Source organism: Atta colombica, unplaced genomic scaffold, assembly GCF_001594045.1.
Source record: "Atta colombica isolate Treedump-2 unplaced genomic scaffold, Acol1.0 scaffold14, whole genome shotgun sequence".
Taxonomy (NCBI): domain Eukaryota; kingdom Metazoa; phylum Arthropoda; class Insecta; order Hymenoptera; family Formicidae; genus Atta; species Atta colombica.
This window is the reverse complement of record NW_017259228.1, coordinates 482,449-496,628: the sequence shown is the minus strand read 5'-3', so window position 1 is coordinate 496,628 and position 14,180 is coordinate 482,449.

Here is a 14,180-nt window from a genome sequence, read left to right as displayed (position 1 = left end):
AATATGTATTAAGATTAATTATATATATATATAATTTTTTATAGATATAACAAAAAAAATCTAATTAAATAAAAAAAATCCTATTTTCAGTCAAATTGAATCTTAGTACTTAAATATTTTAGTATGAATTTAAATACATATTCCCCAGCGCGCTGAAATTTTTTTCAATCTTGAAACGCAATCTAAACAGAATTAGGATAGTAATATCATATATTAAATTGATAAGAAAAATAATATTGATGCTAATAAACATTTTATAGAAATATTCATAATTGGATCTTAATAATAGTCATAAAAATTATGAATAATTTATTGTGAAAAATATTACTTTAAAGAAATCAAATTTAATATTTTTATTATTTTGCACATATTTTTTGAATTAATCTTTCATTACTTGCATTGTACAAGACACTCTGTTTTACGTAATTCACTAAATGTATAAATGTGTTAGGAACACTCAACACCAGCAATTGCATTAAAAAAAACCACTCATAATGTAGGATGATTATTAAGCTTGGACGTTACTTCATCTTGTTATCGAGTTATTTTTAATAATTATCTTATTAAATTGATTCCATAACATGAATTACTGCAATCGTTGCGAAACAAAGCTTTTTTAAATCATCGTTGATTGATATTCATTGTATTCGGAAGATTTCAAAAAACAGCCATAGATGACAGCCTCCCGTTCGTACTTAGGTAAACACCAGACGTTAATTCTCATAACAGAAACTTCCTAAACGCGAAGTTACGCATGCAGTTCTACGGACCGTGCAGGAGTCGTAGGGGGATGAACGAGGAAAGGCGCGGGGGAAACGATAGAGGTGGCTTTCGCGTGTTATACGTGCCTAAGGCACCGTTGGTATCCTAGGGTTCAGCGCAGGGACGCGGAGGGATGGACGAGAACGGAGAATGCAGGCTGCACAACTTGATAATAATAAACTGAAAAAGGAGCAAAGGGCGTTATTTTAAAAGGGAAATGCAGCGGCGCATTTTTATGTCTTCGCCAGAACTTTTCATCTCCCGTGCCTGCGCTAAAAGGTATCGCGCGCGCGAGGGCGGCGCGGCGCGGCGGCGGAGCGAGATGGGAGGCGAGAGGAGCGACTCGGCAACGGCCAGCCGGCTCGTGGAAGACAAGATGAAGAGGAAAATGTAGGAGAGACAAGGCGGCAAGACAAGGAGAGACCGAGGGCCGGCAGGGGAGGCTAAAACGCGGAATGAAACGGCAGACTGCCGCTGATGAAATTCATAATTTAGATCCAATGCGCTCTCTGTACCTCGTTTAGAATACACTGCTATTTATAGTCGAAATTTTCCTTCGGCGCAATCCCGCCCCGCCCGTCTATCCCCGCGAAAGAACGCGAAGCCATCCCTCGCTTAGCACTCTTCCTCTCACCCCTCAGATTCTCTCAGACAGAGGACTACGCACGCCACGTGGATCCGAAACTGTGCTGTAAAGATAAATGTTCTCGTGGCTGATGTACGATTGCGAATTATCGAAATGAATGTTAGCGGATATACATTCGAAAGAAGCATATGTTCTTTCTCTCAAAGAAATCTGAGAGATGATAAACAATAAATAAATCATGAGATTAATTGCTGAAATTAGAATCCAGGCAGGATTAAGCAAATTGTAAACTTTTGTGTTATCGATTGGTAACATGATAAACTAATTTATAAGATCAAATATGTAGATGCATCCGCTTAAACATGGCATATAACGCTTTCGCTCTCGTTGTGGATTATTACTTAACCTCTCGGATACACGATGTATGCCACGAAACTTTGGTTGGTAAACAACGCGGTCATCCCCGCACAGAAATGAGGGCAGCAGGATGAAAATGGATGCGAACGGTGAGCATCAGTTTGCAAATTCAAAGGGAAAGATAAAGATCGCGCACTTTGTTAGCTTAATTTATCTCTATAATATATTTTTAGGAAAATATATGTTAAAAACACTATAAAAAAATACTTTTTTAAGAAATTCTTGATTTTAATTAAAGATGCCAGCATGAAATTCGGGAGATCCAAGTTCGAATCCCAGCTAATGTGATATTCTTCGCAATAAATTATTTACAGTGCTTTTTTTTAAGGATGCTCATTATTATCAATAATAATTTGCTCGTCAATTAAATTTGTAATGTTACGTACTCCAGTAGCTTCAGTCTTCTATGACTGCAATGTTTCAAGACCGACGAATAATCGGCGCAGTTTGTTGAAAATTGTATAAACAATATTAAATTAAGCATCTCATAGGATCGTATGAGTACAACTGAAGAAATACCTTTTAACAATCTAGCTGGATTTTAAGTGCTCTTATATAATTCTACGTGAATTTATATATTACGTACGTAGTCCTTTAAACTGCGCACCTGATTTTTCGATCTCGAAACGTGAACTTGACTGAACTACCGCAGTAATATCACAAGTTAAATTGACTAGCAATTTAATAATTTGCTCATAAGCATCTTAGAACGATCTTAATAATGCTAAATGATATATTAAAATTTGTAAATAATTTTATTGCGAAAAATATTAATATGGAATCGAATCGCATCTTTTGCATTCCTTGCGAGCGTTCTAAGTCTTTAGATCACTCAAATTATATAAATTTTCATATATCATTAAGCACTAAGATTCGTCTTGACAAAATGTGATTTTTTTCATTTATTTATTAATTAATTTTTATTAAGGCGATTCCAAAAAATATTTATAGATAAAACAAAGATGAGAAGCGTTATACGTTCAAAGTTTCTAAAATTTCCGATTTTTTGATTGAGAAACTTTTTCAATCTCTTCAGAAAGATTTGCAGATTTATATTCCTGTTAACAGAAAATTACGCATCAAGGGTATGCTGTTCTTCAAAGGAGCGATATTGGCTACGGAGGAACCAGGGGCGGCCTAATCGGCCTGATCGACACGATACGGCGGAAGGGACGCGAAAGCAAAAGTAATTGGACGCATTGGCGAGCACGAGTATTCGAGTAGTCAGCGATGCTCGGCGAACACATGACGTGCAGGTACTCGGACTGTAATGCACGTTAAATAGGTGGATAGCGGGGCCGTACGTTAGCCGCGAAACGTCATATTACTCCGATGTGTGACGGCTGGGTGGCACGCATCTTGAGGCACTGCCCCTTTCGTTTATCGTCCGCTGTCGCGTTTCGCCCGGCAGTTACTCCAGTTCCTAATAGGATGTAATATTATACGGAGAGTCACGTCCACTCGAATCCGCGGGTTTTAACGGTGACTGAGCACGAAACAGCCTATACGTTCAACGCCGACCGGCTATCCGACTACATGGCCCTCATGCCATGCCGCGCGTAAATGTATGTGTGTATGTATGTTGAGGGAAGGAGAGAGGAAGGGAGAGAGAGCTCTCTTCGAGTTCGCGTCGATACCGTGACTGAGAGGAGTCAAGATGAAAATTACGAATCGCCGCCTCGGCGCGGCCGATTAGATTTTTGCGACCGGTTTGATGGCCGGGGATGCGTAGATGATTGCGGAGCCGCGTCGAAGATGAGATGGCAGGTGTCGCGTCGATGGCTATCTCTCCATTGGCTTTGTTCGGTAATTCGAACGTGAAGGAATTAATTTTATGCGATATTTTATTCTAAAGTCGCGTTGGATATCATAAGATTAGAATTCTGTAAAATTGCCCAGTGTTTATCTCTAAATTTCTTGGAGTGAAATTTCACTCCAAAAAAGTTAAAATACTGCCATTATTGAAAAGGAGTGAAAAATTTTGCACTCTTGAATAGAATGACAGATTTTCACTTTTTTTGGCGTGAGATTCGCTTAAAAAAAAAACAGTGAAAATCTGCCACTCTTACTCAAGAGTTAAAATTTTTTACTCCTTTTCAATGTGGCAGTATTTTAACTCTTTTGAAATAAGATTTTACTCCAAAAAATTTAGAGAGTAAATTAAAATATTATACATATCATATTAAAATCGAAATATTGTATATACTATGCATATATTCTATATTATGTCATTAGGATATCTTATAACAAAGATTTGATGAAGTTTCCAAAATATCGTATTTCTTTTTGCTAAAAATAATTTTAAATAGAACTGTTCATTATTAAGAAAAAATATTTTAATTACTATCAGAAATAATTCGAAAATTCTACAAAAGGAGTTTTATTTAATCAAGTGACTTTTTTGAGAAAACAGAATTAAAAAAAAAAAAAACGAAAAAATATGTGACTATAAAACGTATATAGACGCGCAATCGTGTTTGCACGAAGCGATGCATTTTTCCCCCCAGAGCTGTATTTTCTCGTCGGAACATTTAGTTACAATTGCCGGAGTTTAGTTACAATCGGTTAAAACGTTGATTCACGTTAGACGACCGATGTGAGTGCTGTGAATGCTGCGAGAGCGCCGCTTAACGGGCCGCCCGCGCTGCTCCCCATGAAAAATCATAACGGCCCGCGGTCGCGTTCGCGGACACCCACGCTGCACTCGTGCACCGCGTGCCGGCGCATTAATTGGTCGCGTTCTCGCAGTATCGGACGGAATCCCGAAAGCAATCGATACGTGGCCCTATCCACCCGTATCTACCTACAGGCGATTACCGGGCCGGCCGGTTGGTGGACGGCGCGGCCCCTGGAGCAGGGGAGATGAAGGAGGGGGGGAGGGAGGGAACGGAGCCATTGTAAATTGACCGTAATTGCGTTCAATGTTACGCGCATATACGGACGGATCAAAGTCAATTGCTCGAAGTGACGCTCAATGCGCCCCAAGAAACGCAGCCAATTGGCTTTTGTATACTCGTGCGATCGTCGCGAAAAATCAACGATCAGGAAACTGCAGAAAAGAACGTTTTTTCACATCGACGATAAGAAAAAAATGGAGCGATGACATTCGATTGATTTAACATTCTTGTTCACTCATCACTATTATCTTAGATTATGACATCAGAAGCGAAAAAATACATGAAGAATGGTTGCAAAATATATTAGTATATATAAATATATGTATCAATAAAACAATAATTACAGTCGACAGAATCAACTTATATATAATATACCGTATTTTGAAAACTCTCCTTTTGTTTCGTTAATTAATAAATGACCACATCTGGAAATGAATTATGCATAACCAAAAACAAAATGAGCTATTTTCACAATTGTTAAATTAATAATATATAGAAATAAATATGATTTAATTTCTCCCCGAAACAAGAAAATAGTTTTTCAGTACATTTTGTAAGTCTATTCTATCGATTACAAATGTTTTGTTGAAAAATATTTAAATATAATTTACAATAATTTTTGTGTATTTTCTCGTTTCTGATGTCACAATCTAAAATAATAATAGTGAATGAACAGGAGCTTTAATCATCTTCTCGATACACGTTTATAAAATATTTATAACTATCGCTTTTTTTGGAGAAAAAGATACAAAATTATTTTTTGTTTCTTTATTGTTGTTATTTTGATAATTTTGTAATATTTTTAGTAATATTTATGTAATATTTATACTATTATTAGGATCTAGAAAAATATATAGATAATGAAATCTAATATAATGAAAGAATATAGCTTTTCTTTTATCAAATTGTCGCTTTTTAATCAATTTTATTATTAGTGTCGTTACATTACGATCGACGAGTAGTACGAGTTCTATAAAAAGTCAATATTCTTACGTAATTAACATGTTTGTAGGAAAAGAGATTTGAAAGTTTCACGAGTCTAAAAAGGCATGACAGCTCAATTGATTGATCATCGGCGAAGTATATCGACTGATTGTAACTCCGAACGTTGATTAGGCAACTCGTTCCATGCATCGAATCATATTAAATCGCAATTGGTCGCACGAACATTACTTGTCAATCGATAAATTATCAACGAAAATAGAATGTCATTTCCTATTACAAGGCATTAATCTCTGGTTGTTTCGAGGACTTGTAAAAGAGGACATTATTTATAATAAAATCTTTCCAAGACTCAACTCGATGATATTCCCGCAGCCATCGCTGCATCGATAACCATCGCTTGTCGCGGAAGTGATAGGACAGTTCTTAACACGAGTGTCAGTTGTGAATGCTGCGCAGAGAGATAATCCGTGAAACAAGTCGGCGAGTATAGCCGCGATGAGTGCATACAATAAGCGTCGAATGCCGGATCGGTTGACGTTTCAAGCCTGATTCATAGAGGAGAGAATCCCAGATTGCGTTTGAGCTTCGAGAGAGGCGAGACGAGGCGTCGATCAAACGCGGGCTTTCGTATTTGCCGCATTGAAAGCCCACCTTTTTCTCCAGTAGGCAGCTTACTAATCATTAGGAAGCCCAAGTGTCAAGGTGTCTGGGCTTGTCATGGCTTACTTATCCGTCCAACTGATATCGCGTTTACTTGCCCGTAAAATGAACATGAGATTTGCGCCACCGGAAAATGAACTTGGCCTGACGATAACTGTTACAACGCAGCGAACAAAGACTCGAGAACTGGTTTTCATTTGAGAGAGGACACTTAACTGCGAAAGCTAGCGGATCAGTTAATTACTGGCGATGTTATAATGGGCATGAATATATATATTTTGTTGACGCAGCTGCAGACTAAAATTTAACCCTTCCTAAACAATATCCCGGTCATATTTTGACAAATATTAAATTCAATTGTTAATCGATTGTTGTACCAACCATATCATATTTTGAAAACATGGGAGGTGGAGACAATTCTTTTGACAGTTTAAAATTGCTATCTATCTGCGCGTGAAGCCTATTGGCTGTTTACTGACGACGAAACGCAACAAGCGCTATGAATATCCACAGAAATTAAAAACTGACGTGAACAGTAGAAGGCGATTTTAATTGTCATCAACAACACGCAAGGTATTCAATATCCAAAAGTTAAAAGTGATCGCATTTTTTCGTGAATAAAGTAATTATTTGGAAAATGCAAAAAGGGATTCGGTGAAGTGATGTCACTGTTTGATCGCGCAAATCATAGTTTGACATGAATAAAACACTTTATTTTAATAGAAAAAGTTATTTACAAAATTCGTTTTTATCAAATCAATATGATTTCAATCAAAATATACAGTCAGTGTACAAGAGCGTAATTAACTGCAATTCTCTGAAAGAAATCGAATATAAATTAAGCAAAAATTAAAATTACAATTTAAAAATACATTACATTTACATTATTCACTAAAATAAATTTACTTAAGTAAGTTGACTTCAAGGCTCACCAATATACACATTCGCGACTTTGTCTGTTGTTCTCTGCGACGTGAAAGTTATTTCTCGGCATTGCCATAGATCCAGCCAACAATTCTATCGCAATTGTAAAACAGTATTTAAATAAATTTATTTCAGATATATAACAGCGCACCGATTATTTTCAGACTTACAATATCTATATATATAATTAAACTGAAATAATAATAATCCCCCAAATGATGTTTTATTTGAATTTTAATTTGATCTTTTAATATTAATAGAGAGTATGTAAAGAACTATAAAATCACGCACAGAATATGATACCTCGGCTATGTTCCAAAATTCACTGTCAGTGCTAAAAATGTATAGTACATGTAATGTAGACTGTAGATTTTCAGCGCTAGCACTGAATTTTGGAATACAACCATCGTATGGAGTAGAATATATACTTCGAAATGCTTGGTTTATGAGAGTTAAACTATGCACTAGTGTGACCGCAAAGTCTTACTTGCTCAGTACATAGTTTTTCTAGGAATCAACGCACCACCCACGCGTTCGTCAAACCATTTCTGAATAACGACCCTTCTACCAGTTTCCGTTCTTGCGAGAAACGCACATTGTGCCGCGTCTGAAGTCGCGGTCAAATTCTCAGGAGGAAAACGAATGACAGAAAGAGAGATGGTGAAAAAGAGAAAGAAAATAGTAGGAACGCGAAAGAAACGTGAGCACAGATGAGCGCGCATGTATATACATGGCGCGGATCGCGCGGAATAAATTAACATGCAAATCTCACGCGCAACACGCCTACCGCGAATACGTTCGCATAAGTATGCGTTTAGGTGCAATTGATCCTTCCTCGTCGATGTGTGTGAGAATCCTTTCGTCAGACGAGCTATCAATCTTACGGTGACACCGATAGGTCGCCATTACGATTAAAATCGTTCGGTTCGTCGCGCCGCGCCGTGCCGCGCCGCTCCTCGTCTCGGCGATCTCGACGATTGACATGAAAAAAATCGCTTGGCACCTTGTACGAGTTGTGCTCGCACGATCTGCGAGCAGCAATCATGCGGCGAGAGTGTCGGGCATTACTAACGAACCGGTAACCAGCGATCAACTGACGCGGAGCAGCGCGTAAGAGATCGGTGTATAATCTGGGACGGGCATATTATAACTCAATTATTCATTCCACGATAATGAGCCGCTGACAGTCACGCGCCGCTCGATCTGTTAATCCGCGAAAGGTGCTTTTTATCTTGCGGCTGTTTTCGTCAGGGATGATTAAAGTGGAACCGTGTGGCGCGCGCGCGCGCGCACGCGTGCGTGCGTGAACAATACGCAGCCGGAAATATTTTCGTACGTGCTGGAACAGCGGGGATATTGAATATGATGTATGAGTTGGCCTGTTGTAACGTATAACCGACGCAATATACAATTCGATAATATCAATTTTTTTTTGCTGCATTCACTGGATGAAAAATTACGACGTAAATATCGAAATATAAGATATTTGATGAAATCGCTTCGGGAAGATGAAGACTTTGAAATCAGCGTGACTCGTGATTTCGCGCGAGATAAGTTATCCTCGCGTCGCGACTATACAGATGGTATAACTACCGTGCGAAATCCATTGCACTTTCGCGATTAGGTAATGCGAGTTTTACTGGACAATTTCTAGAGTACAGAAGATACGCGGCGCGCAAATGTTGAAGTATAAGATGCCCGATAGAACGTTTCCCACAAACGTCGAGAAGATAAAGACTTCAAACGGCATTGTGATCGTAGGAGAATAATTGCAATCGCATGACTTCCATATAAATTTACTTCCACATTGAACGCGCAACATGCATGCCACGTGTTAACACGCATCGCCATGATTTCAATCTTTCTCCTCGATCGAATAGGCTTGATCGGCCAATCAATGCTCGAAGTTGGAATTGTACCGCTCTGCGCTCTATTCTGGGACTTTAATACTACATTGTGCGATTCCAGATTGAATTGTATCGGTTTTATCATTGCACTGAAGGATATTATATGTATTTTTTAATAAAAAAAAAATTAGTTTTTCTATATTGCGTTCGAAAGTAATACAAAAAAATTTGGCAATTTAGAATCTAGATAAAAAATTTTGTTATATAGGCATATTTAAAAAAAATAATTAAGATAAGTTGAAAAAATTTTGAACTTGTGTTGTTAAATATAAATTATTAAACTGTTTCGTATGAAAAAGAAAAAGGAAAAAGTTGTTTCTTTTAATATAAAGTATCATATAAAGTATCATTCGTATTTAATAATTGATACACTGTATAAGTAATATCTAATCTAACCTATCTAAATAGAAAATATATTTCTAATTCCAGACACTTTTTGCAGAGACTGTATGTACATCCTTAAACCTACCGTTCAAAACTTATACATTTCATATGTGCAGCACATTTCCTGTAACATCTTCGTCTCCAATATTTTCCTAATAAGCTGTTTAATATCAATTAAGATCCTTCTTATAAACTTATGTAACATTTTCCATAATCTTATGCGGCATAGCACGAATTATATTATATGTACGCTACAGCTGCTTTTAAACCTCGTGAGATATCGTCGTTTAGATAGGATTGCACAGTCCTTCCATTCCCGCATTTCACGACGGTTAATCATCACAGTAAATTTTTTTCCCAATGCAACCTGCTAATTGCTGTTTTTCTCAGCTTCGCCTAGTAACTACGGGCCGTAGCGGACGAATGGCAGAAAAAAAACCGAGTAGGTTTTACCCACGATAAATCCCGCGATCAGGTATAAGAGACGTATCCCGGTAGGGATACGATAATATCCTTCGCGCGTCCCTTCCGCTGCTTTCTTTTCACCCTTTCTCATTTACGTCGCTCTTCTCCCTTCATTCGCCCGATTACTCGCGTTGGCTTCTTCGTACCTATCGCGAGAGGAATGGGTCCTCGAACGAAAATGAGGAGGTACGCCGTGAAGAAGAAACTTACATGGAGAATCAGAGAAAAGAGAACAGCTCGAAAGAAGTAGAAAGGGTTGTAGAGATTGGGCAGGCGATAACGCTCATAATGAAAGGCATTCATTCCACTGCGAGTCCGACGGTGAGCTTGAGTGACGTGGTTGCAGACAGCTGCCTAAACCTGATCGGTCCGTACGTACGTCCATCCGTCCATCCGTCCGCTGCTCCATCCGCTGCGCTCTCTCTCTCTCTCTCTCTCTCTTCCTCTCTCACATGCGATTTCTTTTATGATATCGTATAACCGGCCGAACCGGCGTGGCGGCGCGCGGGCGCTCCCTCTCACGTTCCGATCAGGCCCAGAGACAATCTTCGTGGTGCACGCACCTTACTTCGTGCAGTTGGCTGGTCCACGGAGAATGTTTACCGATACGCGCGCGGCGATGGAATTAACCTCGTATAATTCGACACGACGGGACAAATTCCGCCAAATAAGCATCGCGTCAGGATAGATCGCCGGATTTCTGTTTGTTTTCGCGCGAGAGCGGAAATCGGCGCGCGGCGTCGCGACACTATGCGCGGTAATTTTTCGCGGCGCTGGCGCTCGCCTGACAGTCCCCATTCAAAACGGTACACACAGTGGCTCGAAATTAATTAATGGTCTGAATTCTCGCAGCGATACATACGGGAAATATTAAAAATAATATTTCACCGAGGGGTGGGGAGGAGGGGGGGAGGGGGGGGGGAGGAACGGGAGGACGGGCTGATACACGAGATTTTTGGCTGGCAATAACATGTATATAGGATATATCTGTGCGAAAGAGAGAAAAAGAGAGACAGCATGAACGTGTAACGTCCATTAATGTCTTTTGAAATCGATAATGCAATTTTGCCGCACTGGTTTACCACACTCTCTCGCTATCTGTCATATCAACGAGAATTATATACTTTCGTCGATGACATCGAATCCATCGACGTATCACGAGGAGGCGCTTGAGATTTTATTAGGCAAGAATATTTCCTAATATAATTGTTGTATCTTTCAATGGAGCCATGATTGCTATCGTAAAATTATATCAGGAATTCAATTTTTGTTATTTTTTTTTAAAAGATTGAAATTCTTTCTGCAGGAAGCAGTATCTTCTTTTTCTATTTTGGCCAAGAGAATAAGGGAAATCTTGTAGCGTTAGATGCCAAAACTTTCTATTATCGCAGTTATCTTGCCAATTGCAAGGCGATAAAAGACCGAAATTTCGCATTTGACACGTCATTTATTGTGAAATTTAACTCGTCGAGAGGTGAATTTGAGCGTTCGCTGAATTAATGATAAGATATGAGATCACGTACGAAGATGACAGTAGCCGTCACTTGATACGTACCTCCACCTCCAATTTCTAGGTGCATCTATACGTGTCCCTGTGAGTGGCACCAATACACAAGCGACGCGGGTCGCTCTCACTCTCGTTCGCTGTTTATGTCGGTTATAAAACGTTTTACGATATTTTCATCGGAATATCCTTTTCCTCTCTCGGATACTTTCTCCGATATAAACGTGACGGCCTTCTCATGCCATAGACTTAATAATTAAAACCTCGAAAAACGTGAATTAACATACGTCATCGTGTTTGGCGATACGACTCGCTGCCCAATAAATAAATACTTAATTATTGTTTTGTACTTGTCTAAAAAAAAAGTTAATAATAATGTGTAACGAGATATAGGTCGCGAGTAAATTTTGTTCGTAATTAAATTAATTCTGCTTATGCAAATATCAAATAATAACAAAACTAATCTAAAAAATAATAATAAATCTAAATCTTGTGCTGTTTAACATTTCGGAGTATCTGATTAAAAATAAGTAATATAATGAGTGAAATAAATAATAATAAATATTACTTTTGACTGACATAATACCGATAACGCGATACATAATATGTAATATAAGTGTCTTCTAACACTAATTCGATGGTAATTGCTTTATACAACTATCTACGGCAAGACAAATATCTCGTTCACAGCGAAAGTGCAGTTAAACACTGCATTATTCCATATAAGCGGCGGATTTTTAAGACGAGTTTCTCTCGCGCGCGTAGCGAAATGCTACGATGACGATTCCGTCATCGCGACATTTAGTTAACCCACCCACGATGTGCAACTCGTTTCTCATATCTATAATAAGCGGCGGGCGATAAATCTCTCAGCTTCTTGGACCTCCTCGAAATGCGCTTCGAAGCCACCGTGTAAGATTTCCGTAAGAAGCATAGCGTAAGTCTTGAACGGGCTCGGAAAAAGTCTCATTCGTATCTTCTCATGGTGAACGTCGACGCGATCTAAACCGGATGATCGGAACGTTAACGTGATTGTCGTAACGGAGCAGGAAACCTCGACATTTCGAAGGCCAATGAGCTTGGAATAATGCGTAGCGTGCCTTCACGCGGCCTCGTTCCACCTGTCCAACAGGCTTTTCCAGCCCCGTAAGTTAAAAGGGTGAACCCGGTCGAGTCGCAATGGGTAATCTTATATACCTATCTTGCCCGTGCGAGTACTTGTTTTATTCGTACATTGATATCGAGCTAGCGGTAAGACGAAAGTAAGAAGAAACTTGGTGTTGTAATAAATTGCTAGTGATCTTGGAGCGAAAATAATAAGAAGACCGGAATTCGGATAATGAAAGAAAAATACGATTTATGGCATTCAATTAAAATAGTTATGTGTCTACTTGCATCGGACTGATAGAATGTTAATCTAATTATGTAGTCGCGAGATACATGCTTTTAAGTTAAACGAGAGAACGAAAATAATTTCTGTATCAACATAACAAGTATTAGTCATTTTTTTCTTAATTATTCGAGTATCGCGTGTAATTATCTTTAAATTCAAAATTAATGTCTATATTTTCGAATTTATTGTATATACGAATATCTACAATGTACAAAACGTACCTATAGAAGTGGTAATGTGAGTCTGTTGCTAATGTAGGTTCCACCTAAAATTCTGTTACATTTAACATTATCTCTAAAAGGTTTTCAATTTGTTCTTATATAGGCATATCGCAGTTGCAAAACAATTGTTGCTACGATTGGCCTTTTTATTGACAATGTTATTTATCTATTACAAAGTATTTTATTAAAGTTTTTTTATGCTTTTCAACGTTTTATGCTTTTCAAAGTTTAATGTGATTTAAAATTTCATAAGTAACGAGTTTATAACCTAAATTAATTAATTCTTAAGGTTCTTCTATTTTTGTTATTTTTGTAATATTTCTCGAGGATAAGGCCCTTTTCGCAACGGATGATATTGCTAATACGTTTCACAGTTTACGTTTAGCAGTCACCAGGTGGATTGACAATGCTACTCATTGACATTGAGCTCCATTCACGTGTTAACTAACGCGAGCTCGCGTGCCACGTAATCCCGACTAGCTATAAAGAAGATACTAAAGGTTTGCCGGACCGAAGAGAGTGCCGTGTAAATTTGCGGGGTTAACGCTACCATGTTACCTCAATGGACAATAACCTTGACTGATGATATCAGAGGTCGCCCTTAGAACGTCTTACGACCAAACGAGCTCCCCTCCTGGTCGCTAACAACCGGGCACTGCTGGAAATGTTCCAGTGACTTTTTTCTTCTCGCTTTCGCCGTCTCCATTTCCTACGTTCTCCTACGATGTGTCTCGCTTTCCTTCGGTATCTTGCGTACACTATAGATTTCTTCCTTTCTTAGTATCTTCCTTGCTGACTTCTTCGAGCCTGAGCGTGACGCTGACAGAATTACGCTCGGGCCCTGCTTCTGCTCTTCGCCATGTAGAACCGAACCCCTCCTTCCTCTATGGCTCGCCATAAATATTGACGGTGACGTTTGGGGAGAAAAAAGAAACTGGCGGCTGGGAACTGTGGATGACCTCCTATGAAACGGCAGTCAGCCATGGCGGTCTAACTACCGTTCGTTTCTCCTGAAGCCCAAGCGAGTCTCGTCCATTACACGCGTCAGAGAATCATGGTCACCAGATGAATTTATTTATCCGCAACGATATCGCTACCAAAACAATCATCTTGTA